The sequence below is a fragment of the Pinus tabuliformis genome, chromosome 7, assembly GCF_031772625.1.
Source record: "Pinus tabuliformis cultivar Carrire ecotype Pingquan chromosome 7, CPIR1, whole genome shotgun sequence".
In the NCBI taxonomy this organism is placed as follows: domain Eukaryota; kingdom Viridiplantae; phylum Streptophyta; class Pinopsida; order Pinales; family Pinaceae; genus Pinus; species Pinus tabuliformis.
Window position 1 is genome coordinate 1,816,856,459 of NC_142293.1, and position 1,250 is coordinate 1,816,857,708.

Here is a 1,250-nt window from a genome sequence, read left to right on the forward strand (position 1 = left end):
GTTTTGAAATATACTGAAGGAATATGCTGGGTTATGTGTTATTAATACCAAGGCGTATGTTTGTGGCAATGGTTTTATCCATATCACTATGCTCCATTTGCATCTGATCTGAGTATTAATTTGGTTTCTTTCATTTGGATTGATATGAAAGACTTTAATAGATAGAGGAAAATAGGAACATACTGTAGGAATTGCATAAACATGGCGTAGGCAGGCATGAAGGGCATTGAAGACTGTAAAGGATGAGCATAAATGTGATAGCATCGTCGATTGAATTGAATTATAATGGATGCGAATAAGAAGAGAATTGGGTTGTTGGGATGGTTGAAAAAGTCGGGGGTGATGCCCAAGAAACAAAGGGCCATAGAAGGGGAGGGCGTGTCTTCGCATTTAGAAATTAGGGCTTAGCTCTACAAAACCCAAGAGGAAGCCAAGCACAAAAAGGATGTTGCCCCTAACATTGATTTGCACTGCGTAAGGAAGAGGAATAATTCCCCTCACGATATATTCTCCAACAAGAACTCCGACATTGAATATCGAGCTCACGGGGATAAACTTCAACTAAAAGCCAAGAATGATGGATCAATTAGCTATGCATCATTGGAGAAGAAATTAGAACTCTATTTAAAACTTGTGCATGGAGAACTTCTGGATGATGAAGAAAATGAGAAATATTGTGTGGATTTCCTTTGGAAGGGTACTTTAGAGGATGAGATCGAAATCTTGGAAGGGAACAATAAAACTGGAATCTTGGACAATGACAGTAAAACCGACAATGATATGCCCTTTTCATATTTAGATGTAGAAGTATGACCCCCTATATTTGCTTCACCTATCAAGGAAGGATAATAAATATACAAATATTCTAGGCATGGAAGCCCAACTAAAAATTAGAGGAATGTCAATGATGTTAGTTATCCATTTAAGGATTTTGCTCGGTTACTCACAAATGTTATCAATACATCGTATAAATAACTATGACGCTCTTATGCAATTCGTGCTTTAACAACATAAATATATACATTGCCTTTATTTTGAGATTGTTAGTTGTCAAATGGTGTAATACTCTTTCTAAGTTCCAGAAGAGATCGTTACTTCATAACACTCATTTCAAGATCTAACAGAGTCCTATCACTTAAAGTTGCACAGAGTTTATGCAAAAGCATGCTCTCGTAAGTGGATTTTGTCAAAAATACCTAGGGAGAGATCATCGACAAAGGTTTTTTACGACATCAACTTCCCTCCATTCC

At 36.9% G+C, this 1,250-nt stretch overlaps 1 pseudogene; it reads left to right on the forward strand.

The window, feature by feature from the left end:
• The first annotated feature begins 285 nt into the window (after positions 1 to 285).
• On the forward strand, positions 286 to 813 carry LOC149255658 (uncharacterized protein At4g18257 pseudogene; annotated as a pseudogene).
• The last annotated feature ends 437 nt before the right edge of the window (positions 814 to 1,250 follow it).